Source organism: Cydia pomonella, chromosome 8, assembly GCF_033807575.1.
Source record: "Cydia pomonella isolate Wapato2018A chromosome 8, ilCydPomo1, whole genome shotgun sequence".
Lineage (NCBI taxonomy): Eukaryota > Metazoa > Arthropoda > Insecta > Lepidoptera > Tortricidae > Cydia > Cydia pomonella.
The window spans coordinates 23916748-23923703 of record NC_084710.1 but is presented as its reverse complement, the minus strand read 5'-3'; positions in this window follow the sequence as shown (position 1 = coordinate 23923703).

Here is a 6956-nt window from a genome sequence, read left to right as displayed (position 1 = left end):
GACCTACGCTTTTAAAATACATACTAGTTACTGTCAATTAAACTGTCTTCGACAACACAATTTCATAACCGGCTTCACAAGAACCGAGATAATAGCCATCCAAGACCACCATCATAAAAGTGACATAATAAATAGGTGCGGTTAAGTGTGCGCAATGGTGATAGATAGGGCACTCGAGTGTAATTGACGCGGCCGTTGCCCGCGCACCTCACACGCGCACTTAGATTCATTTAAACAAGTACTAGCTCTGCCTGCGACTTCGTCGGCGTGGATATAATGATGATTATTGATGAAAACCATCTGTATAATCTAGACTCTGGTCTCGAAAGGGAAAGCTCAAAATCAAACAACTCGTTTTATTATAAACAGTAGTTTGTTTAATTCGGCTGTACTTACACTCCACACAAATCACACGAAATACAAAACAAAATTATTACCTTATAAAATCCACGGTACACAGGCGTTCGCTAGTTGTAAAACTGAAAAGTGCCATCTACCGGGAAATTGAGTAAGCTGTTTGTACACTATCTTACGTCCTTTCCCCGGCTTCAAACTATCTTCGTACCAAATTTCATCGGGATCAGTTCAGCGGTTTTAATAAGCGTGAAGAGTTACATACAGAAAGAGTTACTTACGGATTTAGGTATAATATTAAGTAGGGATAAGTAGAAATTGAGTAGGGGCGAGTTCATTTGTGTTGTTAAGGCAAAAAATAGGAGAATTGAAACATACGATACCAACCGCCGCGCCACTGCAGTCACAAAGGAAAGTACAGGAACAAGCTTTATATAAATAAATAAATAAAAATCATTTAAACATGGTTAGTAAACATTAAAATCAAATCTTATTACTAGTGTTAGAGTGTTAGTACAATATAAAAAGTGTATATAACTAAAACTAAAAACTAAACAGTGATGTATGGCTCATCGTTCGTTAAAACAATAAAATAAATAGTTGACATTCGTTAACAGACAAGTCAAAGAATGCGTGTGCTAGGTAGCAATAGCGTTGAATTAACGCCGCTGATGAAAGCGCGTGAGTCAGTGCTCCTGTTATTGTACGTATCTGGCACGTCGCCTCATCAACACAGGACAGAGGATGCTAGGAGAAGCTAGAGGATGCTAGGAGAAGCTAGAGGAAATTATGTATTCTGTTCCACCATTGTCTCACTTTCACACGATTCTTTTGCCGGATTTTTTTTGGTTTTTAAAAGCTTTTGATCCTCGATAGGAATGGGAAAGATTGGCATCAAATTTTTTTGTCAAAAATACCCTGTTTTTTCTAAAATATGTAAACGCCAATCTTCATTAATTTGAAATCGAGGGAAGGTCTTCTAAGCCCGTTTTCGCGTTGCAGCACGGGATCTGGTTGCTTCCCTCACTGACCCAAAAAGAAAATCCACCCTGTGTTATACGTACTGTCTACTTCTGCAAATGGATAATCATGTTTAAATTGCTTACGTAATCTACCATTCCGCAGGCTCGTCGGTTCTTGACTATGCGTATAATTTCCGTACTCACCTGCTCGTCAGTAACGCTAACGTAGCTGAAAATTGTGTTCATGCAACCGCTAGGTAGTTCACTAGTTATTCCGCAATTTGGCTATTTGCGTAAATCATTATCTAATAAAGAACATCTCTTCATCTTTCCTTATCTTTAGGTAGAAGACAATTAAGAGATCGCGGGTCAACAGCGGCGCGCACGCAGGCTGGTCAGCGACAATTGCTACGTGGGAACGCACTGACTCACCTATTACCGTCTCTCTCTCTTACAAACAGGCCTATCTCACAGCCAGACCCTTGGCTATTACGTCTTTTTGATTTTAGAGGATGGTATTTACTGGTGACTCCTTTTGATGAAACTAAGAAGAGTATCTTATTAGACATATCTGGAGTGTTAAGTCGTTTTGGAAACAGAATGTGGAAGTACGTAAGTTCTTCCAATTGAAGTAGGCAATAATGACTGTTGCTTACAAGAATTGTTAAGACTTCTTGGTTGTAGTTGGAGGTTTATTGTGATTAGCTAGATACCTCGGCCAATTGAGGGAATTTGTAGTTTCGTTTTGATGTATTTGACATCGCCGTGTTGTTCAATGTGGATTAATTAAGGACGCCAGATGTTATAGTCATAATAAAATTGAAAAAATGGTCTCGATTATTTCGTAATGTAACTTTAATGCATATTCGAAGCTATATATTTCTTGGTGTAAGGATACATAAGTAAGAAAGAGACTAGAATATATAGTAGGTAATATATAGACCAGTTATAATGAAAGCGCATACTCGTAGGGACTGCACCGCCAAGTCTATGCAAACTTCGAAGCACATCACACACGACTAAATATGATTCGACTAACATAAGAATCATATTCAGTCATTGTGCGCCTTATCCGTGCCAATACATGTACGGACAAGTACGGTCAAAATGCACGATACTGATTTCAGTGTGCGTTCGAATTGGCCTGTTAGGTAGTGTGGTTATTTAATGAACGAAATTAAGTAATTGATTGAATTGTTTTTCTTTTTACATGCGTTGATGATAAAGTTATAATTACTTTATACAACTTGGTATCGTAAAATGTAATAATCGTTCAAAACATAAATTTACTTACTTACTCCGTTGGCTCAGCGACCCAAAATGAGACTTGGCCTCCGACACAAGACAGCGCCACTTTTCTCGGTCCTGTGCGACTTCTCGCAAATTGTTCACTCGAAGTGCGCGCAGATCCGCCACCACCATGTTACGTCATGTTTATGTGTTTATGTAAAACATACATTTAAAAATATGTATTATCTGCTAGCAATAGACACGATTTTACTTTATACGCATTCTGTTACAGGATTTTCTCTCGCTTTTTTTACTGAAACAATTTCACATAATGTACTTCCACGAGCCAATTTCACAGACGCCCCTCTGTTTGTTACACATCCTTCACTTCCAACCAATCAATTTTAAATCGCCACTCATTCCAATTTAATTAAGATTCTTGCAACATCTTCCCCTCACGCGAAAAATTCCCAAACAAATCGGGGAGGCAATCTGCCAGGTACGGACAAATTGGCTATAATAAAATACTTTTCCTAATTAACGAGGGGGGAAGAAATAATAAGAATCACCTTCTTAGATTCCTCTCACACCAAAAGATAGCAAACGACGATAAAAATACTACAAATTTAAGTCCCTTTGGTATTGCGCGGAAGATTTTCGTTGTTGCTGGGAAGATAGTAAATGCCTGTGAAAGAATATGAAGTTAGGATGTTTTTAAGATGGAAGATGGAAGTGATCTGCCACTAATTGCGCGGGGAACGGTAATTGTCTTGTTACGGGCGGAGCCGGGTGAGTTTACTTGTGTTGAGGATTTAGTCTTTTAGATGTTTGTTGTGATTTCCCGTTTACCTTTATTCTTGTGTATTAGAATAATTTTTGTAGTAAACATCTTTTGATTATTTGTCAAAGATCTGGGTTGACAACAATTGCCCTATTGTACTTGTCATAGTGACAAGTATGGCGTGACTATCATAACTATCATATCTCTCATAACATAAATGTACACAAATGTAACTTTACCGTAGTTTAATAAAATTCAAAATTCAAAAATTTATTCTGCAAGTAGGCCTCAAGGGCTATTTTACATGTCAGTAAAACATTACAGTAACATCATATAGTGACATGAAAAATACATAACAACATTTATAAATACAACAGCCAATACCTGGGTTACATTACAATATAATCATCTTAAAATAAATAATTACTACAATACAATAGAGATGTATAGTCTATGGTTAAAAATACATTAAATCTGGAGATGTAAAAGGCCCCCAATGTCAGAGTACTAATACTAATAAGATTTCGAGGTGTAAAGTCTCTCCAAGTGTCAAAATAAAATTTATACTAAATAAATAAACCGCATCTGGACTGTTAAACTAGTAGTCTCATAAACTAATGCTACAGAATACATAACTTAGTATGTACCAAGTCAAGAATATTATACAATATTACAGAGACGTATAGTCTTGTGATGGGGTCACGTTCGCCGGGGCGGGCGTGGCCTCATACAACTCCCTTGTTCCAGACGGGAGCAAGGGTTTCCTAGTTAGCTCAGAGGAGAGAGAGGGTGCAGGGTGAGACAAAGAAACCAAAGGTAATGCTGTAACACAAATCGGCGGGCTTTTATGCCGGTTTATTATAAATAAAGGTTCCTTAAATCTAGATGTCCTAGGCTAGGTACGACGCGGGGGATGATTCTAATTTATAGCAACGGGATTACGGGACGGCGCGGACCCTAAGCTACTCGCGAGTTTTGGGATCGGTATCCCCTAAGAGTGAAGGGGTGGTTTTGACGGGAGCGAGATAGTATAGGGGTGGATACCCCGGGTGCCCTCACGCGTCTGTAAACACGCCGGCACAACCGGGATAAGGAATCGGGAAGGGGTACGTACTCCAGGTGCCTTCACGCGTCTGAAAACGCGCCGGCTCGACTGGGCTACGGGGTCAGGAAGGGTACGTACTCCAGGTGCCTTAACGCGTCTGTAAACACGCCGGCTCAACTGGCCTACGGGAATCAGGAAGGGTAGGGTGGCTAGGGACCGGGAGCCATAACGCGTCTGAAAACACGCCGGCTCGTACCGGGAGAGCAGCGGTCCTCACAGCAGAAGGCGGTGAGAGCGACTGCCTGCTATCTAGGCGACCGCGCTGGCTTTTATAGTGCGCGGCTCGCGGGGCGCGGGCGGGGGCAGCGACTCTCAGTCGCTCGGCGGCCGGCATGCGGCGCGATGGGTAGCTCGGGACAGATCACGCGGCGGTGGCGTAGTATTGTGATGCGTGGCTGCGCGCGCCATCACAGTCCCGTCACCCGTCTGGAGATTTTTACCTGTTGGGAAAAATCACCGAATTAGAACATGATGGTTGAAAGTTGTTACCTCTCCTCGTTTATTGTTGTTTTGTCTTTTTATTGATATTTACTGGATGCTATTCTATTTATCTATTATTTTTGTATTTATCCTAAGTATTCGTATTCCTTTTTTTTCTGTATGTTTATTGAATTTGAGGCATTTTATTTTATGTCGCACCGGTATTTTGTATGCATATGTTTCGTTTATACTTGCTATCTTAATTATGTGTCTATTTATCTTCATTTATTGTTAGCCTATGTTCTCTGTTTTACCCGCGTCGTTTGTTTTTTAAAGTTATTTATTGTAACTATATTGCTTTTACACTATTATACTATTCCCACTATATTGTTGTTCACTTATCGTAATGCTACCAATTCACTTAATTGTTATTTACTTACCCAGTGTATGTATCCTACTTACTATTGTTATGTGCTTCTATGGTTTTATCCATTTACTATCTCACTTATATAAATTTATTTTAAAGGTATTTTGTATTTTATATGATTATTTTGTATCCTTTTGTTTCGTATATTATTTTCACGGTTTATACTTTTATACAGGTATTGTCTTTCACTGCACTGTATTTTTATTTCACTACACAATGTATATATCTATTTTTTTTTGTTATCTATTCTTCTTTTCCCCCTTTTTCTTCTTGCGGTGGCGTTCGTAGGGAGGGTGTGCGTGGCATTTTTTTTAAATTCTATTCTGCTCTTCTAATGTATGGGTATCCGTTTGTCTATAACTTACTTGTTTTACTCGGATTTTCTGGTTCAGTCGGATCCGCGCGTGTTTTCCTCCCTATATGTATTTTTCTTACGCCAAATTGACGTTTAAGGATCCCAAGTTCCTTTTCTGAAGATTGTTGGTCACTGGTTTTTTTTTTTAATACAACGCACGGTGCAACGTATTGACTTGCTAACTTTGCCGCATAATTGCGCTTTGCTCTGGATAGATTGTGATTTCTTTTCAGGATGAGATTGACTTGCGGGGCCCATTCACGTTTATTTCTGTCATAATCTCCTTTTTGTATGGCCGTCGCTTGTTCTTGCTTCCTGCGCCATATGTCGTATCTTTTTTTGTTTAATATCTGGCACACATAACTTTCATTTTGTCTCGGCGTTTGTGCTTCTCTCGACCTGTGAGGCCTTTGCTCTTGCGTAAGTTTTTCCTCCTTACGTCGGGGTTCCTGGTCAGCTGATGCCATTTTTCCTGGTATAATTCGTGTTCTCTCGCTGTACTTACTGGATTTCTGGATAGGCCGTCTGCTATCTCGTTTTGAGTTGCGCTCCGACACACGATATAGGCTAACCGGCCTGTGGGGTCCTTTATGCTGTTCAAGCAGTGTATTACTTGCTGGTCCGTTCCTACGGTGAACTGGTCGCCTTCTAGAAATGCCTTCATTTTCTTTATACTCCTTCGGGTTGCTAAGCGCTTTTTCTCTGATGTGGTGTATCTTTATCTGTGGTATTAGGTACGCATCTTTCTCGGTTTTCTGGTTAATTTTACGGAAATCTACACAGGGTCGGTACATTTCACTCGCGTGTTTATCTATTATTTCTTGCTGCTTCGGATTTCGTGGATAATATCTTTGTTTTACGGGTTCTGTTTGCTTCGGTTTTATCCTATGTTGTACCTGTGTGAGCGGTGTGGTTGGCTGCTGTTGACTGGACTCGGTGGTTGTGCTGTTCTGGTTTTCTTTTAAAGTATCTACTATTTGCTTTTCCTCTCCGTTTTCCTGATTTTCTTTCTGGGTATTCTTGTCATCGGGATCTTCTTCGTCTTCGCTCTCTCCTGGCCATTTTATTGACATTCCAAGTCGTTTCAGGATGTCCATTCCTATTATAATGTCCGTGGCTGACGGCAACACTCTCAGCCAGTGTCTGATCGTTACCTCCTTGATTACTATGTCGACCAACAGGTTGTCGTGTGCTTGCGTCCTGGTCCCATTTGCTAGTACTATTTCTCTTGTTTTTACCTTATCCTGGTATGCGCGGTCCTTACATTCATTGTATACCTGTTGATTGATGTACGAGTTGGTGGAGCCTGTGTCTATAACGCC